The following is a 22,720-nucleotide window of genomic DNA, read 5'->3' on the forward strand; positions in this document are numbered from 1 at the left end:
TCTTGCAACAAGAGCCTGATAAAATACTGCAGTATCGATATCAAAATGGCAAAAAGTACTACAAAGTCAGATACACAGGCATTGATGGAAGTTATAACATATGGGTGTATGAACATATGGTGCCTCAAAATCTTAAAACTGAGTATCATAACATGTACACCAATAGAAATCGAAAACGAAAAAAAATGCAAGTTTATAAAAGACAGTAAACTTTCTGTATACTAATGTTAATTTATGGAAATCTGTACAAATATAAATGTGTGTATATCATTAAAAATATGTACACTTTTGGGATTGTTTCCAAAATTAAAACAATCAGTTCTTCCAAAAACTATTTAAAGCTTAAGTGTAGGTTTACTACCCTAAATGATTAAATGTCTTTTACACAGATTACTTTTAAAGTAATGAGTCTCACTCATGAAAAAAGTGCTAATAGGATATACCGGTTATCCATTAATCTGTCTTGAGGATTTTTATTCAAACTTGGGTACTTTGTCTACAGTCAGGACACTTCCTGTATCTTATGCTTATAGCTTGGATTCCTGTTTGTCTTTGGAACAAAAGTCTGCATTGAAATAGGCATTATGTTTAATATAATATAGCCTTGGCAATCTGTTATATTTGTAAGGCATATGGGTTGTATATATAATTGATTTCGAACCATTAAAGAGCAGCCCAATTTTAGACGACTTTTTTGTAATTCTAAGAAGCCAGGCGAAGTCCTTCAAATGGTCAAATCTAGTATACATGTATATCAACGTCGGGCCTACCAATTGATGGACAGAAGACAATGACTGTCATGTGTATATGTGTCCATAATTGTGTTTGTTACACATTTAATTTGTTTATATTTTCATATTGTTTGTATGCTTAATATGTTGTATAATTTTGAGTTTCATTACTTAATATGTATGATCAACTGTTTTGATTTATTACTTCTATTCCCTTACAATGCAGGAGCATTGTTTTGCGGGAGGGGGGAAGTTTTCATAGGGATTTGTCCCTTTGCCCCCCAGGTTGTTACTAATATTGAAACTTTCTAATTTTATCAATAATGATTATAAAAGCTTATTGCATATTTCCAATTTTCTCAATAATGCTTATAAAGCTTATTGCATAACTTTACAGTTTCACAGCTGCTTGTGGATCCATGTACAAAGACATTTGTAATAAGCAGTTACTTGAACTAAGAAACCTGTTATAATGCATTCTTACTTATATAAGATTACTGGTTGTTATTAACAAGTTTGTCTCGTAGCCTTTGTCATTGTATTGGTACAACATTCCATGCAAATCAACAAACATTTTCGTGATGCAATATGTATTACTTATTTATCAAGGTTTCTTTATAATAGTGTTGTTTATTGTGGATTTGATTTGACAACAAATGTTTTCTGTATTGGTTTTCTATAACCACCTGGTAACGCCAATTATGCAACAAATTCCTAGGTTACACCAAACTAGTATAAAAAGGAAATGCAGACCTCCATCTGTACTGCATTCCTTCTTTGTAAATAAATGGTGTTTTTCTATTTGGCGTTGCAGGTAAGAAACTGATTTTACTACATTATATTTGATTCAATTTGTTTTACTTCAAGTTTCAAATACTTAACTGTTTTATGGTAATATAATTATTTATTCAGAATTTTTGTCAGTTTCAATGATAAGTCAGTTTTGAATTTAAATGCAATAGAATTAAGTCTGTTAATTTATATCAGTTTAATAATTATGTTTGTTACAGTTTAAGTCAATTCATATTTACTTTCAAAGCGAGTGGCTCTATAGACTTAAATTCCCTATGTAATCGTGTATTAGTGATTTTAAGTAATTTGTGTATTGTATTTGTATATTGACTGCATTCCTTCTTTGTAAATAAATGGTGTTTTTCTATTTGGCGTTGCAGTCCGGCTTCCTCCTAAACCTCTCACAGAAAAAGTTAAACTACATCAAGGAGTCGTTACATCAAAATTATTCGAGTTCAATATTCAATTTTCAAAAGACAATTCAATGAGCAAATCGTATTCCAAATAACTGAATAATATATAAACAAAACGCTTATAAACAAAACACTTCTTAACAACTTATCTTGACAACAAACTCACAACAAAAGTTGTCAAAATATCTCAGAAACTATAATTATAAGAATTTGCATCATGAAACTTCATGAATTTATAGATATCAATGAGGAGAAGTGCCGTGTAGAAGAACCATAACCCTGCACTTTCTTAAATAAGGGTTATTGCTCTTTGTTGGTTTTGTATGATGTAACTTTTCAGGGCTATATCTCAGACACGATACAAGATTTCAACATGAAACTTCATGGGCGTATAGATATTAATAAGGAGAAGCTCCATGCACAAGAACCATAACCCTTTACTTTCTTAAATGAGAGTTATTGCCATTTGTTGTTTTTGTATGATGTAACTTTTCAGGGCTATATCTCAGATATGATACAAGTTTTCAACATGAAACTTCATGGGCGTATAGATATTAATAAGAAGAAGCTCCATGCACAAGAACCATACCCCTACACTTTTTTAAATAAGAGATATTGCCCTTTGTTTTTGTATGATGTAACTACAAAAAAGTAAGAAAAGGCACAACCCTACAAATAAGCTTTAATTAAGTTATTCACCCATCAATAAACAAAATTTATTTGGTGGGGGATATCAATTAAACGAATTTTCTTGTTGTTTATATTATAAAAGTGAGGACTTCATATAAAATTTATTTATCAAAATGAAGACTTGCCCTAAATTAGTTGTTTGCAAATAAGAATTTTCCCCAAAAATCTTTATATAATTTAAAGTGAGGACTTAAGACACACAATTCATTTGATGAAAATAAAGACTTGTCCTACAATTTTTTTTTGGGAAAATAATAATTTTCTCAAATAAATGTGAGAACTTGATACACAATTCATTTGATCAAAATAATACTTTTCCTTCAATTACAATGTAGTTTTTTTTTGTTAAATAAGATTTTTCTCAAAAACATTCTAATCAATCAAAATGAGGACTTTACACAGAACTTATTTTATTATAAAAGTGAGGACTTGACACACAGATTGATTTATCATAAAAGTGAGGACTTAATGCACACTTCATTTTATCAAAATGATGATTTCCCCTTTAATTAGTTTTTTCAAAATAAGATCTTTTAAAAAAAAAGTATTTGCAATCAAAATGAGGACTTTACACAAAACTTATTTTATTATAAAAGTAAGGACTTGACACACATATTGATTTATCATAAAAGTGAGGACTTAATGCACACTTCTTTTTATCAAAATGATGACTTGCCCTTCAAGTAGGTTTTTTGAAAATAAGAACTTTCTCAAAAAAATTATTTGCAATCAAAATGAGGACTTTACACAAAACTTATTTTATTATAAAAGTGAGGACTTGACATACAATTGATTTATCATAAAAGTGAGGACTTGATACACACTTCATTTTATCAAAATGATGACTCCAGTTTTTTTAAAATAAGAACTTTCTCAAAAAAATTCTTATCAATCAAAATGAGGACTTTACACAAAACTTATTTTATTATAAAAGTGAGGACTTGACATACAATTGATTTATCATAAAAGTGAGGACTTGATACACAATTCATTTTATCAAAATGATGACTTGCCCTTCAATTAGGGTTTTTGAAAATAAGAATTAACCTCCAAAAACTCTTTATTTCATCAAAATGAGTTCTTAACATACAATTCTTGGCAAGCATGTCTTATGAATCATTTCCTGAATACAATAATTAGATGGACACTGGACAGTTATGTAGATTGATGTTGTGATTAAGCTTTCGATTTTGTGATGCAGGAGATGATGCCAATGATTCACCATTAGAAGATATGACGGTAACAGTGGTCAACCAGAGTTCCACCAACATTGCAACATGCACTCAACCAGCAAAACATACCAAGGTACTTGGGAGAGAAAATATTTGGTGCTAATATTCAACCATTCTTGTAAAATTTCAACGCGGACAAGTTTATGGAAGTTGTGACAAAGGATTGCTCTCTTTCTTGTGAAACAGCTGGTAAGGCTGGTGATGCCCCAGATGCACTAGAAGACATTAATTTTTAGCTTGTCTATTGTATATGAAATATATATAGTGGAGCTATCCTACTCAACCCGGGATCGGCTTCCCGTAAGCGTAAGCGTGCAAATGTTAAAGTTTGCGTACTACCCCAAATATTTCCTATGTCCCTTGACAAATTTCTTAAATATTTTGCATACTTCTTTACCAACATGACCCCAACTTACAAACAAGAGCAGACAACTGTATCAATCATTTTATAAGAATAATGGCCTTTTTTCCACTTAGAATATGCATATTATTAATAACTCTATGTAAAAGTTTGCGAACCACCCCAAATATTTCCTATGTCCCTTGACATATTGCTTTAATAGTGTGCATACTTCTTTACCAACATGACTCAAATTTGACCCTGCCTTGGGGGGTCAAAAAATTGAAAATTTGCTTATTATATAAGGCCTATTTTGTGAAAACTTTAAAAATCTTTACATCCATAACCATTGGGCCTAGGGCTACCAAATTTGGTATGTAGTGACATCTAATAGTCCTCTACCAAGTTTGTTCAAATTATGCCCCTGGGGTCAAATTTGACCCTGCCCTGGGGGTGTCAAAAATCGAAAATTTGCTTATATAAGGCCTATTTTGTGCAAACTTTAAAAATCTTCTTGTCCTAACCGTATGGCATGGGGCTACCAAAGTTGGTATGTAATGACATCTTATGGTCCTCTACCAAGTTTGTTCAAATTAAGCCCCTGGGATCAAATTTGACCGTTCCCCAGGGGTCACAAAATTGAACATATGCTTATATTGGGCCCATTTTGTGCAAACTATAAAAATCTTCTTGTCCATAACCATTGGACCTATTTCTACTAAATTCGGTAGGTAGTGACATATAATAGTTCTCCACCTAGTTTGTTCAAATTATGCCCCTGGGAACAAATTTGACCTTGCTCCAGGGGTCACAAAAATGAACATATGCTTAAATAAGGCCTATTGTGTGCAAACTTTAAAAATCTTCTTGTTCTTAATTATAGAGCCTAGGGCTACTAAATTTGGTATGTAGTGATATCTATAGTCCTCTACCAAATTTGTTCAAATTATTTCCCTGGGCTCAAATTTGACCCGGCCCCGGGGGTCACAAAACTGAACATATGACGTTTACCAGTGGAGATTACTGCGGCCGTTTGGCTGTGACCAACAACAACATCAACATCTTGTAAACATGAGATAAAACCCTGTAATTTAGTGCCATTTTAGGTCAGATGGTGACTGCTTACAAAGGCATTGAAGTAAGAACATATGTGTTATGAATGTTTTTCTTACAAACTGAAAAAAGTCGGGTTTTATTTAAATATGTTGAAAGTGACCATATATCTGGATGAAAATATTTTGGATGACATGTTAATTTCATGTCTTTTTTTGTAGTGTTAAAACCAGTTTAATAATATATTATTGATTTTAAAAACACAACTTCCATGAACATAATTATTTCAAGAAAAGTCAATATATGATACTGCAAGGTAAACTCAAACTTTGTATCCAAGAGAAGATGTTGAAATTAATGAAGTGCAATGTTCTTAACTATCGTATATGCTGCTTTTTAATAACTAATGATTCATTGTTCCATTTGTGAATCGTGACTCATGAATTGTGGATATGATTGTCAATTGCTCAACAATCCATATATATTTCTGACCATTTTATAATTTTCTTAATATAAGTTATGAATTGATCTTAGAAGTCAAATGTATTACTTAATTAAAAACATTTATAAATATAAAGAAATAATCTTTAGATTATCATAATATTCTCAGGCCTGTTGGTCTAAGGGATGTGTTGGTTGATGAGCAATTTCTCCTTTTATCACAATTATTTCTACCCTACCTGATCATTTCCTTCATATTCCATTTTAATTTAATTGACATCTGCAACCTCTTTCAAATTGGGAAAGTCCAAAATGTGTCGTTTGGTAAAGGTTTAAGGCATTTTCATTCCTATGGGTCTTGAGAATCTGTTTCAAATCAAATGCGTAGATTTGATCGTCGGCGTCTAAAAATATGTGAAATAGAAAGAACGACAATATCTTTTGGAGAGATAAATGTACCTACGTTATAAGCAAAGGACCTGTGCAACAATTCCCGGGCTTTTAAGTCTGTTTAGTTAACACGCTAGTAACTTTTTCCATTTATAAAAATGCTCACCCTTCCAACTTTAAACCCCCAGTGGGACGAGGGATAGAAAGAGAAAGTCACATGCTTGAGTACATTTCAACCCATGCGCATTGCACGTTTTTTTTCGCAAAGACAAAACAGTGGAGCGATACAGGGCTATCATGGCCCTCTTGTTTTGAATATACAGTTATTATATATGACTTATTACTTATTAAAGATCTTTGCTAAAAGAATATACAAACAAGACTTAATATCTCGGCTATCAAAACTGATTTATATAGTTATCATTATAGTATTCAGATATTACATACTGATATCCATACACAAATTCTGGCATTCATTTATTTTCCTTGTCTTGACACTTTCTTCCAACAAATAACCACTTACTGTTAGATCAGTATATTCGGACAGGTAAACTCTATCTAAAACCATGGTAAAGTCTAACCCCATTATTGCAGTTTATGGTTTATGTATAAATATGTGAAGCACATGTATGATTATAAAATTAAGAAATTTAGAAGCACAAGATAATGTATCACTTGTGACCAACCAATAGCTTTACAATAATTTTGCAAAACAGAAATGTACATGGAGTATAAAATTTAACTTAGATTTATTGGAATGTGAAATACATTTTTAAAAGCTGAATAACAGATCTATTAACATATTTCTCTCTGACAATACTAATGGCACAAACTTGACATTGCTTATTTGATGACTTGAATTGATAACACTCTTAAATAATTATAATGGACATGCTATGCCTTAAAAATGTTCTTTGGTCCAATTATGACATTTAAAAATTATTCAGTACCCATGCTTCAATAGCTCGTATAATCAGATTACCCTACCCATTGAATACCTGAACATTGTAATATATTTATAAGATATAATCGCTCCGCAAATTTCTTTGTGTGAGTGTAGTGTCAGGCAATTTGAAAAAGATCTACAATAAATTGAATTTCTTTCATATCATACCTTCCAAATCACTCGAAGCCTTTGACTAGTAATGGCTGCAATATGAGAACCATAGCTGAAACTTTCAATTTAAAATCCACTGGTGATCAGCAATTAAACGAACTTGTTCGAACATTTGGCCATTATTGAGGAGGGCATATTTTAGTCACACCTTACCTCTAATTCTGAGTTCTTGTGTGTGTATGTGTGTGAGTATTCTGTATGAAATTAGTATCATCTCTGTAATTTGTGCATTCCTAGAAGGATTTCAATGTCATTTCATATTTATGCCCCCCTTCGAAGAAGAGGAGGTATATTGCTTTGCACATGTCGGTCAGTCTGTCGGTCCGTCGGTCCGTCCACCAGGTGGTTTCCGGATGATAACTCAAGAATGCTTAGGCCTAGGATCATGAAACTTCATAGGTAGATTGATCATGACTCGCAGATGACCCCTATTGATTTTGAGGTCACTCGGTCAAAGGTCAAGGTCACGGTGACCCGAAATAGTAAAATGATTTCCAGATGATAACTCAAGAAGGCTTATGCCTAGGATCATGAAACTTGATAGGTACATTGATCATGACTGGCAGATGACCCCTATTGATTTTGAGGTCACTAGGTCAAAGGTCAAGGTCACAGTGACTCGAAATAGTAAAGTGGTTTCCCAATGATCACTCAAGAAAGCTTATGGCTAGGATCATGAAACTTCATAGGTACATTGATCATGACTCGCAGATGACCCCTATTGATTTTCAGGTCACTAGGTCAAAGGTCAAGGTCAAAGTGACAAAAAACATTTTTACAAAATGGCTGTCACTACAACTGAGAGCCCATATTTTATATTTGCCTGACTACAGTACAGACACAGTGTACTTAAACAAAAAGCCCGTCAGCAGTGTTCTTTTTTCTCGATGGGTGACACTTCCCGGGGGATGGACACGCTACTTACCGCGTTGTTTGGCCGTCATTCACCTTGTTTCACGATGAAAAGGAGTCGGCAACATGGGAATTGGAAATATGCATTCCGCAAACTAGGATACATTGTAAATAACCGAAATAATAAATATTCGGCCGATGGGGAAATGGCAAAAAATGACTTCGCAAACTGACAATCTGAAATTCAAAATTCAGCAATCCGGTACAAAGATAGCGACGATCACAGCTTCATTGCTTTATTTGTCCGTTTCACCAATTTTAGATTTTTAACTGTGTAGAGGTTAAACCACTTTCGACAGCTAATTGGTGTTTATCTGTTGTGTAATGCCAATAAAGTTGTGAAAAACTAAAGAGTCAGTGTTTATTACATGTATTCCCTATCAGAGCTGTATGTGTAAGAAAAATAAATGAAATTATGAAGATGATTTATATACATGCTAACGCAGTGTAACTGTTAACAGATATTCATTTTCATTTTTACCCGTTACGGTTATCAGAAAGTCCCCAGGAAGCACTTTTTTTTCATAATTTGTATGACACAATAAAACATTATTTGTACATGATCGTATTGCATTTAATCTAAATAAAATTTGCTCGTCCAATGAAAGTTGTGTCCCATGATGCATTGTACTCTTTACACTTCTGATGAATGGTGTAGGCCGCAGATTTTGGCTTTTTGAGAAAAAAAAACTGTTGAAAACATGCCCCCGGGGTAAATTTTGGCCATGCCCCATTACCCAGGTGAGTGATAAAGGGCATTTTTTCAATCTTGTCTAAAAAAATTAATAAATATAACAATGTTTCATTATAAATTTCTGCTTGAAAAGAGAGAATATGTATTGCTTAAATAAGGTTTATAGTAAATTAAAAACAGCGTTATTACATGTATACCCCTTTAAGCTACTGTAATCCTTTAGTTCAGAAACATTTCAAACAGCTTTATGGGGAACAAAATAATGTTCTATGGTCCAACCAGTTTGTATAATGTTTTAAAACTATTCAATATTCCCCACAGGATTTTGAATAGCTCAACAAATGAGATATTTTACACCTAAAGAAGATTCCTTTGTGTGAAATAGACATGCTCAAATATCCACAAACATTTTTTATGCTCCCCCAAAATTTATTTTGGGGGGAGCATATTGTCGCCGCTTCTTCTGTTCGTCTGTGTGTCCGTCCGTGCACAATTTTTGTCCGGGCTATTTCTCAGCAACTCATTAACCGGAATTCAATGAAACTTTATGGGAAGTTTCACTACCAAGAGGAGATGTGCATATTATCAGCGGGTTCTGGTCGGATGATTTTTCACAGAGTTATGGCCCTTTGAAATTTTCCATTAACTGTACATATAGTGCAATTCTTGTCCGGGCTATTTCTCAGCAACTAATGACCGTAATTCAATGAAACTTTATGGGAAGCTTCACTACCAAGAAGAGATGTGCGTATTATTAGCGGGGTCTGGTCGAATGTATATTCACAGAGTTATCGCCCTTTGAAATTTTCTATAAAGCAATTATTGTCCCCCCAACTACTGTGCCCTCAAGACGTTTCCTTTTATCTGAATATATAGTGCAATATTGTGACAAAAAAACCTTTGGGGAGCATTGATCACCGGTCTCCGACGGTTTCTTGTTTTATTATGTTTCCTTTAAGCTGAATAATGTTCAATATGATATTTAAGCAAATTAGCCAATGGTTTATTTAACCCATTCCAATAAGAATTGGAAACTTATCAACATTTTATTTGTATAACTTTATGTGCAATTTGCATGTCAGATTTTTGTGAATTAGTAGCTTTGATATTGCAATTGTTTAATTACTGTAATTTAAATCATACTTACAAAACCTTTAAAATCAATGCTATTAAGTTTCCATATATGAAGAAGACGATGCAGAAGAAGAGGACAAGGATGCATTCTACGACGCCTTCAAAGTGTTTCAAAGGACATCCCCCAACACGACATGCTGATGTTGCTCGGCGACTTCAATGCTAAGGTTTGCTGCGACAACAAAGACAAAAAGAGGACCATGGGAAGACATGGAGTGGATGTGATCACCAACAACGGGGAGAGATTAGTCAATTCTGCCAACAGAACGACTTGGTCATAGGAGGGACCCTGTTCACGCACAAGGAGATCCACAAACTTACATGGACATCACCAGACAGCAGGACCCAGAACCAGATCGACCACATCATCATCACCTACACAAGGTCGATATATCGTATTAAATATATTATGCGTCGCCGCGACTGTCAAGAAAAATATTGTGCGTCGCCGCGACTTTTAAGAAAAATATTGTGGGTCGCCGCGACTGTCAAGAAGGACATCCCCCAACACGACATGCTGATGTTGCTCGGCGACTTCAATGCTAAGGTTTGCTGCGACAACAAAGACAAAAAGAGGACCATGGGAAGACATGGAGTGGATGTGATCACCAACAACGGGGAGAGACTAGTCAATTCTGCCAACAGAACGACTTGGTCATAGGAGGGACCCTGTTCGCGCACAAGTAGATCCACAAACTTACATGGACATCACCAGACAGCAGGACCCAGAACCAGATCGACCACATCATCATCACCTACATAAGGTCGATATATCGAATTAAATATATCATGCGTCGCCGCGACTGTCAAGAAAAATATTGTGCGTCGCCGCGACTTTTAAGAAAAATATCGTGGGTCGCCGCGACTGTCAAGAAAAATATCAAGTATCGCTTCGTGTTTCTAGTTTCGCCCTTGATGAAAGAAGTGCAAGATTATATATGGCACTATCAGGATTCCGTATGTTTTAGTATTTGCTCCTTGTTGTCCTGGGTATTGAACCCTCAGGGCAGGCAAGTCTAGTGGTTATGTTTTAGTATTTGCTTCTTTTTGTCCTGGGTTTTGAACCCCCAGTGCAATTTTTGTTTGTATGCCCCCAGTAGGGTGGAATATGGCAGTTTTACTGTTCATCCAATTGTCTGTGAAGTGAACTATTTCTAAATTTGTTAAGTGCTTGATTTAAAATATGTAATTACCACTAAATGTAGATGTAAAATGACACAATTTTCAATCGAAGTTATGTAAATGTTCCTGAATTATTTGCACATGCACTAAACCATGGCAGATTTGCAAAGCCTCTGACAAAGCAATAGATGGTTTACGTGGGTAATGTCTTTGACATATCTTTCTTTTCTTTTTTATTTGAGACATCTTCAGAAACAACGATAATTATTTGTAAAAATGGTTGAGTGTATGAGTGCACATTTGTGTGTCTGTTACTGTATGTATGTGTGTGTTCGGGTTTGTACAGACAGTAACTACATCATTCAGCACATCATTCAGCATGCAATTTTAAAATTAATAATTACAAAAGACCATCATTAGGAGGCGGTGTTTAACATGTAACACCTGTCTACCTTACTTAAAGGTCAAGGGCACACTAACAGGTCGAAGGTAAAATTTGTCCAAACTGTTACTTTGTCATTAATGGAGCAATAACTGACAACAAATGTTCACCAGTTTGTGTTAAGACCCATGTTCCCGGCTCAAAGTCAGACTAAAAGGTCAATGGTCAATCCAAACTGATACTTCAATAGTAATTATGCACTTCTTAAATAACTTGCCAAATGTGTTTAACAGTTACATGTAGAAACCTCTTTCATGTTCCCTTAAAGGTTAAGGTAACACTTAGATGTCAGTTGTCATATTTGAGCATTATACAGCTTGGCGAAACTTAAAAATGGTCACGCATAAGGCATGTCTCCCTAATAATAATTACAGAGTATTATTTTCAGGTTTGCAAAAATGATATATGTTGATGTCAGATAGATCATGTGTTATTAGCTCATCTATTTTTTGAAAAAAAAAAATGAGCTATTGTCATCACCTTGGCGTCGGCGTCGGCGTCTGCGTCGGCGTCCGGTTAAGTTTTGCGTTTAGGTCCACTTTTCTCAGAAAGTATCAATGCTATTGCATTCAAACTTGGTACACTTACTTACTATCATGAGGGGACTGGGCAGGCAAAGTTAGATAACTCTGGCGTGCATTTTGACTGAATTATGTGCCCTTTTTATACTTAGAAATTTGAAAATTTTGGTTAAGTTTTGCGTTTAGGTCCACTTTTTTCAGAAAGTATCAATGCTATTGCATTCAAACTTGGTACACTTACTTACTATCATGAGGGGACTGGGCAGGCAAAGTTAGATAACTCTGGCGTGCATTTTGACAGAATTATGTGCCCTTTTTATACTTAGAAAATTGAAAATTTTGGTTAAGTTTTGTGTTAAGGTCCATTTTATTCCTTAAGTATCAAAGCTATTGCTTTCATACTTGCAACACTTACTAACTACCGTAAGGGGACTGTGCAGGCAAAGTTATGTAACTCTGACTGGCATTTGGACGGAATTATGGGCCCTTTATACTTAGAAAATTGAAAGTTTGGTTAAGTTTTGTGTTTTGGTCCACTTTACCCCTAAAGTATCATAGATATTGCTTTCATACTTGGAACACTCGCAAACTATCATAAGGGTACAGTAAAAGGACAAGTTGCATAACTCTGGATGTCATTTTTACGGAATTATGGCCCTTTTTTGACTTAGTAACTTTGAATATATGGTTAAATTTTGTGTTTCGATCCACTTTACTTCTTAAGTATCAAGGCTATTGCTTTCAAACTTCAAATACTTTCATGCTATCATGAGGTTACTGTACCTGGCAAGTTGAATTTTACCTTGACCTTTGAATGACCTTGACTCTCAAGGTCAAATTATTAAATTTCTCTAAAATTGCCATAACTTCTTTATTTATGATTAGATTTGATTGATACTTTGACAAAACTACTCTTACCTGACATACCACAATAGACTCCACCCAAACTATCGCCCGTGCCCCCCCCCACCCCCCCCCTATTTTTTTTATTTTTTTTATTTATTTTTATTTAAGATCATCTCACAAATGACCACCACACCCTCACACTATACCCCCCCCCCCACCCCACCCCCTCCCCAATTTTTTTTTTAAACGGTTAAAAAACAAAACTATTTATTTTTATAATTTTTGTTTGAAATACCGTCCAACCATCGCACCCAAGAATCCCCCCCCCCACCCCCCCCTCCCCCCACCCGAATCCCCCCCCCCCCTATTTTTTTTTTTTTTTTTTTAAGATCATCTCACAAATTACCACCACACCCTCACACTATACCCCCCCCCCACCTCACCCCCATCCCCCCCCCCAATTTTTTTTATGAAACGGTTAAAAAACACAAATATTTATTTTATTATTTTATGTTTGAAATACCGTCCAACCATCGCACCCAAGAATCCCCCCCCCCCCCCCCCCCCCCCCCCCGATTTATTTTTTCCTTTTTTTCGCATTTTGGGAAGAAAATGTAATAAATGTCCACACCCCCACACAATGCACCGCTCTTCACTCCACCCCTCCCTCCTTTGTGATTGAAAATGAGAGTCCCTTCACCTTTAAAAAGAAAATAGATGAGCGGTCTGCACCCGCAAGGCGGTGCTCTTGTTGCTAATTTAAACAAATTCATTTCAACATGCAATTTCAGCTAAGTAACCAGTTTATGTGATTTGCATAATAATAGCGTGTTCATGTCAACTTGTCAGTGTTATAGTTTATTGTACGTGTATTTCATATTCCTTTTTATTCACTTGTTTGAGAAATGGCTGAAATAAGGAAACATCAGACTTAATCCAAAGCATAAAGTTGTCCACCAAAATGGACTGAATACAATTTTACATTTATGCTAACTTAATGGCAGTAATAAAAAGCTTGATGGGACAGTCAAGGTCACAAAGATGGCTTGGGACAGCTCTGGTTTGTTTACACCCCTTTTCAGTGTTTACATCCTGTATGCCAAGTAATAATTACTTTACCTTATTAGTGCACATAGCTTTTTAAAGGGGTTTATGGAAAGGGGTTTTATCCTCTGTATAACACTTGCTTTTTTCTTAATATTTTGTTATTTATTTCATTTTCATTTTATGTGATTCAATTGAAAGATGGAATTAACAAATTCCAAAGCAGGGTATTTATCATACAAAGAAACATGATATTCCCGTGGTAACTAAATTTACATTTATAATGATATAAAAATTTAACATTTCGTAACCATATCAGCTATAATCTCTTTTCAGTCGAATAAAACTTTACTGCCATGTCATGTGGTGAATTAAAAAATAACATTTTTTTGGTGTTAATATGATACCATTAACAACTCTGTCATATAATTTTGATATCACATACCACATCAATTATGTTAATTCGTTTAGGATAGGTGAATTTATTTCAGTTGGATAGCATATATTCAGGTGTTCAGCAGCCTGGTAGGCGCCTTGTATATCATTAAAAGCGGGATAGCATCTTAAAATGTCACATTCAAATGAAATATCACTTTTCACATAGTTTATAGTCACAATGAAACATGTTTGTCTATATTTGTGTATTTGGTATTGCAGGGTATGTTTGTATCACCTGTAGTGATAGCTCTATTCTGTTTACCCTCTGTATACAAAAAACGATCTTGATGAGAAAAGACAGAAACAAACATGTACCAGTATTATTTCTGTAATGCCTTTCTATAATGGACAAAGAACTCTTGATATAATACTCTTAATTTTCTTTTTTGTTTGTATTCAGTGTACTTATTGCAAATGCTAAACCAGGAAATATGAATAAAAGTATGTTTTCATATTACCTTGAAACCTGTGTTGAAAAAGAGAATGTTTTTTTTTAATTTAGGACAATTTTTTGGTCTGTGTAGCCCTTATTTCACTAAAATGGACATGTTTTATTTTCAATAATCAGATTTTTCTTGTGATCAGATGGCATCGAAGAGTCGAAAAATTGTTAATAGGTCAAACTAAGGATATCTGAGCTGAGATTCAATTTGTTAACTTATAATATGATTTGAAAAAATCTCAACAAGATGCTATGCAAACTATGTGTAATTTACTGATATTTTAGTCATAAAGCACAGTGTATTAGAATTTATCATACCACCACATTGATATCTGCCTGATAAAACGTTGCATGATATATTTTTAGCTCACTTGAGACTAGAAGCACATGAGGACGCTCCAACCCAACCCTCAAACCATAATCTGGGACAAGACTATACGCACATGAGGACGCTCCAACCCAACCCTCAAACCATAATCTGGGACAAGACTAGACGCACATGAGGAGGCTCCAACCCAACCCTCAAACCATAATCTGGGACAAGACTATACTCACATGAGGACGCTCCAACCCGACCCTCAAACCATAATCTGGGACAAGACTAGACACACATGAGGACGCTCCAACCCGACCCTCAAACCATAATCTGGGACAAGACTATACTCACATGAGGTTCCAACCCAACCCTCAAACCATAATCTGGGACAAGACTATACGCACATGAGGACGCTCCAACCCAACCCTCAAACCATAATCTGGGACAAGACTATACGCACATGAGGACGCTCCAACCCAACACTCAAACCATAATCTGGGACAAGACTATACGCACATGAGGACGCTCCAACCCAACCCTCAAACCATAATCTGGGACAAGACTATACGCACATGAGGACGCTCCAACCCAACCCTCAAACCATAATCTGGGACAAGACTATACGCACATGCTCTGGGACAAGACTATATGCACATGCTCAAAGCCCAGTTTTCCCAAAACGCGACTCAAATTTTAATGCTTCTCTTACTACATAGAAACCATACAGTGTGAACTTCATTTCAATTTGTAACCCTGATATAGTGATCAGTTATCTCAGCAGTCTCAAACATCTCACTTTTCATTATTCCCCTCAAAATCAGCATTCATATTGGCCGTAAAGAATGTCATAGTGGTATAAAATTGCATAAGCTAAAATTCACCAATCCATACAACTCCATCATCAGACATTCAGTTGCAACCATCCGTTATATATATGAAATTTATGCAACTTTTAATTTATTCAACGTTTTCAAATAAATGAAACTCTTAACATATCATATCTTATTATCCATGCATTTGTAGCCGACCGTCAAATATATATCATACATCAAAACATGATACAAAATATATCAACTTTAAAACGCATTTCTACCGAACAAATGTTAAAACATATTCTAGGTCAATCACATTAAATTAAATATATACCCTACAAACACATAACTTTTGTTTATTATAATTTCTCAAATATCAAACATATTTTTTATAGGTCAATGACACAAAATTTTAACCCATTTATGCCTAGCGTCCTGAAAAAAAGGACTTTGCAAACAGCGTAGACCCAGATGAGACGCCGCATGATGCGGCATCTCATCTGGGTCTGCGCTGTTTGCTTTAAGGAATTTCTGTAAGAAATATTCTAAATATAGAAATAAATATACTAGACATCCCTAATTTTGGAAATAAATTGATCCAATCTAGAAGGATGGGAGAGTCCACTTGGCATAAATGGGTTAATGACTATTTGATTGAGAACATTACATCAACAAATAGCCTTCATCAGCTAACCAAACTGATGCGCTACCCTGTCTAATTGGGGATTAGCATGTGAGAGCATCATATGTCAGCGCTAATTAGATAATTAATCTATTTCCAACCGTAATTAATTTATGTATGAAAGGTCTTGTATTAGCAAGGTGTCCCATCAAGCAAATGACACACTTAAGATCAACCCTTTGCATGCTGGGAAATTTGTCGTCTGCTAAAATGTTGTCTGCTTAATTTCTTAAATTAGCATTTTCTTCGTTTTTTTTTTCAAAAAATACTATCAAAATAGCAAACAGTTTGGATCCTGGTGAGACGCCACGTTCTGTGGCGTCTCATCTGGATCCAAACTGTTTGCAAAGGCCTTCAAAATTTGGTTCCAGCACTGAAAGAGTCAAACAAACCATCAACCACTTTTTCAAAGGTGTATCATGACCCAGCAGAGGTTTGTATAACCCAGCTATGCAGGTTTATGACAATAATACAATGACCCTGTCACAATTTCCATTGAAGTATTGCATTATTGACTCTATCATTACTTTGTATAATGATTGGGTTATGATAGTATAGGTATTGATGTTTGTGTTAATTTGTATGGTATGCCAGTAGTGTATATGTTGTAGTTTACATTAATCCTTTGCCAGTTTGTTTTCTGTTTTCTTTGGTTGGATTCTTATTGAATGACACTTAATTGTGTGTATTCTTTTACTTGATTTCTCATTATTTGGCAAGATTGTATTTCTTATTCTGTGACTGGATTCTTTATTCTTTGACTTGATTTCTCATACAATTTAGCAATTTTGACTGTATTCTGTATTTCATATTCTGTGACTCCTAGCTGGTTTTATTAATCTTTGACTTGATTTCTTATTAAGTGGATTCATGGATTGGATTCCCTATTCTTTCAATGGAATCTAAAATCCGTCCTTTTTGTCTGAATTCCCATATTATTTGACTGGATTATGTATTATTATATGTTTTTTTACTGTCTTACTGAATTTCTTGTTTATGCTATATACTTTATTAATGTACATAGCCGGATTCCTCATTTGTTTTCTTAAATCTGTAACCTTAGTAGTCTTTGGCTTCATTTCTTATCCTTTGGCTTAATTCTTAGATCATTTTGCTAATTTTATTCTTTGGATTAATTACAATTTGTTTGTCTGGATTCTGTGTTGGCTTCATTTATCCATCACCTTCCATTCTTTGACTTGATAGGTTTCTATGTCTATACTGCACTCTTGGGATGTATTGATATGGCTTGGTTATGTCATCAGCAAACTTAAGATTTGTTTGAACTGGGGTAACATAAACATTTAGTGCCTGTTGATGTTAAAGAAGGATGTCTAATGCTTTATCCTGGCAACTATCAACCAACCACATGCTGTTGTTTCAATCGCTTACTTTCATTTTATGAAAGTCCAATGTTTACTTCATGCATTTACTTCATGTGTGTTGTAAAGTACATTTTTAAAGTACATTTCTTTTAGGATGGAGATAAATTATTTTACCCTTTCCCACTCAGAAGCAAAGTGAAAATGGCTGTGTGCAAACAGCATAAACCAGAACAGCTTGCGAGTAACTCGAGTCACTTGCGGACTGTTCAGGTTTTATGCTGTTTGCTGCTCATCAGTATCTAAGGGATGGAAATGAAGCCTTTAAAACATGAATTCAAAGGTAAAAAATGGCCATAAATGAGCTTGTCCGGGCCATAACTATGTTGTTCATTGTGAGATTTTAAAATCATTTGGCACATTTGTTCACAGTCATTGGACGATGTGTCATGCGAAAGAATTATGTCGATAACTCCAAGGTCTAGGTCACACTTGGAGTTCACAAGTAAAATAATGGCCATAAATTTGGACGGCATGTCATGCGAAAGAATTCAAGATTTCAAAAGTCGAAATGGCCATAAATGATAATGGCATTATAATTCTAAAAAATCGCCATAAATTTAATTCTCTTGTTTTGTAAAGACAGCATGCATAGTCTGTGTCAATGCGGCACGTGGGGGTATACATCACGTCTGTGACAAAGCTCTAGTTTGCTTAGTAAAGATCTTCATTAACTTTTATTCAAAAAAATAATGGGAGAATGTAGAATATAATCATGGTACCTTTCTGTTGGTGCATTGGTTTTTAGAGCCTTGCATTTTCCTTTAATTTATAAAGGTCATGATATTTCAAACTGTGTTATAGAGTCCCACTTTTGTCAAATAACCCTGAAAATTAGGTTAAACAAGAAGATTACTCATATTTTAATTTATTAATGTGTCATATAATGAAATACAGCATTCTCTTTGCTCCATTATATTATTTTGTATAAAAAGTAGTATTTTTGTGTCTTAATGTGATTGTATATTTATGATGCATAAAACATGAATACTTTTCACTGTCAAACTATCGTTCTTGCAATTTTATTTTCAGAAATAGTATTTTTTGTGAACACTTAATCTAGTGAATATAATGCTTTTCTTATTGCAAACAAATGTTGTTGTTTTTTACGTTATGTATGAATGACTTTTACTTTATTTCCAGACTGCCGAATGTTTGGTCAGGAAAAAGCATCCCACAATGTTGCGACAGGCCCATGTTTCAGTTTATCGAGACTAGTCGTGAAACACAGACTTCTGATTCATGGAGTGCGGCAAACATATCTGTGCGACTCGTTCACTCCACTGTAAAGACCCGCACGGCATTAAAATGGATATCATCCGACGTTTGCAAACGATGGCTGCATGAGGTCTGCGTCTCACAACCTACATCCCAAGATAGCTTTGTGTGTGATGTTTGTATTGCACAATATAGTTGATGTATTGAAACCAGGCTTTAAAAATAAATCAAGGTCAACTACAATTTAAAATTAAAACTAGAAATGGCGCGGCAGAGGCCGACGAGTATCCCCACGCCGCATGTTTGACCCAGGGGCGCCCTAGGTTTGGTAATGGGGCCATGCATAGTCGAGGCTTTGTTGATTCTGGTGGCGGTGAAAATGTTAAAATCGAAGTCCTTAATACAAGAGTAAAATTCACTTGGATTTAGGTCCTCATCCTGCTCTCCTAAAAAATCTAATACTGAATCAACTTCACTGACGTCCATTATGTACATATCATCCTCATTGGAATGAGATGGCTGAACTTGCTCTGTTATAGCCAATCTTCATGCTTCTGCTTTGGAAAAGTTATGTTTTGAGGTTAAATGGTTGACTAAATAGTAGCGTCTCAGAAATTTTATATCGCAATCTTGTACACAACATTGAAAATGTTAAATTTCATGTCTGTCATTGATGTGCCTGTTCAAGAGTCCTTTTTGCTTTAAATTGTTTGTCACATTTTTCACACTTGAACATTTTGAAAGATTTTCATAATGAGTCTAAAAGTGTGATTGAACAAATTGAAAGTTTCAGCCCTTTTATAGATTCTTGAGGCGCTATTCCATGAGTTTCTCATGCTTTTTATGCTTGACTGCATTCTATCTCTTCTCTAAAATACAGGTGTCCCTTTGCACCAATATTTTATAATCCCTTGTATAAACATTAGATGGATGAGCTAAACCATTTCACAGACGAATAAACACAAATAATTGACTACTAAATACATCTCTGCGCCACTACTGTGTAACTCTATATATGTTTTCAATACACAAGCTTCATTGTTGAATAATTCCTTTGTCCGATGAAAATGCTTGCACTTCTTCTGATTGGGTAGATAACCACTTAATAGATTTCGAAATTTAAACGCGGACCTTAAGTTCAAGGTCAAGGTCACAGGGGTCAAAACTTTTTAATGCGCATGGAAAGGTCTTGTCCAGATACACATGCATACCAAATATGAAAGCAATATCTGAAGGTACACAGTAGGTATGAGCCTTTTTCGAATCGTGTTTGCAGATTTCGAAACCTAAACGCTGGCCTAAAGTTCAAGGTCAAGGTCACAGGGGTCAAAAATTGTATGCGCATGGTAAGGTGTTGTTCAGATACACATGCATAGCAAATATTACACCAATATCTGAAGGGACACAGTAGTTATGAGCCTTTTTCGAATCGCGGTCGCAGATTCAGAAACCTGAACGCTGACCTCAAGTTCAAGGTCAAGGTAGCATGTACAAAATTGTATGCGCATGAAAAGATGTTGTCTAGATACACATACATACCAAATATGACAGCAATATCTGAAGGGACACAGTAGTTATGAGCCTTTTTCGAATCGCGGTCACAGATTTCAAAACCTTAAAACTGGCCCAAAGTTCAAAGTCAAGGTCACAGGGATAAAAATTTTCATGCGCATGGAAAGGTGTTGTCCAGATACACATGCATACCAAATATAAAAGCAATATCTGAAGGGACACAGTAGTTATGAGCCTTTTTCTAAATCGCGGTCGCATATTTCGAAACCTGAAAACTGACCCCAAGTTCAAGGTCATAGGGGTAAAAAAATTGTGTGCGCATGGATAGGTGTTGTCTAGATATACATACATACCAAATATGAAAGCAATATCTGAAGGGACACAGTAGTTATGAGCCTTTTTCGAATTGCGGTCACAGATTTCGAAACCTTAAAACTGACCCAAAGTTGAAGGTCAAGGGTAAAAAATTGTATGCGAATGGATAGGTGGTGTCTAGATACACATGCATACCAAATATGAAAGCAATATCTGAAGGGACACAGTAGTTATGAGCCTTTTTTCGAATCGGGGTCGCAGGAAAATCACTGACCCGGCCCCACCCTGACCCCAATAACTTTTGGCCAAGGGGTCAGATCAAAATTCCGTCGCTGTCACCGTCGTATATATGCTCATAGCTACCATGTGTGTAAGTTTCAAGGTTCTAGTGCTAATAGTGTAGGAGATAATAGTGTCCAGGACGGACAGATAGACAGACGGCGGAGCTAAACACAATATCCCCACGCTTTAAAAAAAACATGGGGATAAAAAAAAAGGGTAAAGATGAGTACTAAAATTTTGTGTGTACATGGTTTACCTGCATAAATAGTTTGAAATTGCATATATATTTAAATTTTAGAACAACAAAGTAAATGTTGAAAATGGTTCATGATAGTTCTTTGTATATTGTTAAATCACTCATTTTAGGGCAATTATAATTTTTTGTTTAAAAAGGCAATCTTACTCAACATCTGCGGATTTAAGGTGATACATGTATTGATACTGATTTTAAGTTGATGCCATGTTTTATACAGATAACTTGAATGTACCGATCGTTTTCAATTCATTGCTTTGTAACTGAAATAATGAATTTTTTACCACCTTCCTGTTACTTTTAATTTAGTGTTTTGTGGAAAATGAGATTTTCATGTTAAAAAGTATGCATTATTCAAGATAGATTAAATCAAAGACAACTGTTGATACCTGCACATGGATATTTCATTCCTTATGTGTGTAATTTCCTATCCTTGACATGCATAAGTAATCATGTAAGAAACAATTTTTTGCAGCTGGTTGTTACTGCATGTGTAATTTCTATTCAAAATGATGGTTTTAATAACATGTGATTCAATGAGAAATGCATTTCTCAACTGAAACATTTCTTAATTTATATATAAATCATATTTACTATATCATGTGCTCATGCATACATGTTGCTTATTGTTGATGTCTTAATAAACCAAGAGTATATTATCAATATGTGTTGTTGCTCGAAAATATGTTTTTGTAGCAGGAAGTGCTTTGGGCTCGATTAATCTGAGAACTCAACAAAATATTAATAAAATCCTTCTGTGCATTTTAGTTCTGAAAACAGAAGTAGCCAGTTGGTATTACACATCTCCTAAACAAGTACAGCACAATGAAACTTAAGGTCCTAAAATCATAAATTTTATAAAATCTTTATATCCACACAAAAAAATTGATGATTGTGGTGCTCAGATTGCAAAACCACCTGTTTGGCAAAAATAATGCAGATGGTTAGATTATGATAAGTGCAAGAAAAAAAGAATAACTCTGGAGATAATAATTGATATGATAATCATTGCTTGACAGAATCACAATTGACCTAGATATTTATTTATGTAGTGATGTATTTTTCAATGAGTGCCTTAAGATTCCAAAAACATATTGACTGAAAATAAATAATCGCGATGGCGGAAATGACTTATCATTTCATGTTCATGAACC

At 34.9% G+C, this 22,720-nt stretch overlaps 1 long non-coding RNA gene across 1 annotated transcript; it reads left to right on the top strand.

Moving 5' to 3' along the window:
- The first annotated feature begins 3,875 nt into the window (after nucleotides 1-3,875).
- LOC127860112 (uncharacterized) lies at nucleotides 3,876-22,229 on the top strand. Its single transcript, XR_008039604.1, has 2 exons — nucleotides 3,876-3,931; nucleotides 19,130-22,229. It is a non-coding gene; the product is annotated as an uncharacterized LOC127860112 (long non-coding RNA).
- The last annotated feature ends 491 nt before the right edge of the window (nucleotides 22,230-22,720 follow it).

Source organism: Dreissena polymorpha, chromosome 15, assembly GCF_020536995.1.
Source record: "Dreissena polymorpha isolate Duluth1 chromosome 15, UMN_Dpol_1.0, whole genome shotgun sequence".
NCBI lineage: Eukaryota > Metazoa > Mollusca > Bivalvia > Myida > Dreissenidae > Dreissena > Dreissena polymorpha.